Source organism: Triturus cristatus, chromosome 10 (genome assembly GCF_964204655.1).
Source record: "Triturus cristatus chromosome 10, aTriCri1.1, whole genome shotgun sequence".
NCBI lineage: Eukaryota > Metazoa > Chordata > Amphibia > Caudata > Salamandridae > Triturus > Triturus cristatus.
In genome coordinates this window covers 151,181,307-151,181,651 of record NC_140593.1, presented here as the reverse complement: position 1 = coordinate 151,181,651, position 345 = coordinate 151,181,307, and positions in this window count along the sequence as shown.

The window sequence follows — 345 nt, the reverse complement described above, 5'->3', positions numbered from 1 at the left end:
TGTGCACACCATCAACATCCTACTCTGGGATCTTCCCTAGATATAGAAAAGGTGACCATCACACCATTTTGAAATGGTTTGCAGTCCGTAAACTAAGTTGTCAAAGGTCACCTAGTCCCATTTAGCAATTTTATTTTTTTAAACTAAATCACATTTGTAAACTTTATCCAGTCTTTATCCAGTGTATATTTGGCAAAACAAACTACTAAATATTAGCTACTGAATCAGAACTATCTAGAAAAACCCTCTTTCATCAGGATAATCGACAGTGTAAATGGGCTATCCCTGGTAAATGTTGTCTGTGCAATGCAGGCCACGCAGAAGACTCCTTTGTCTATTCGAACT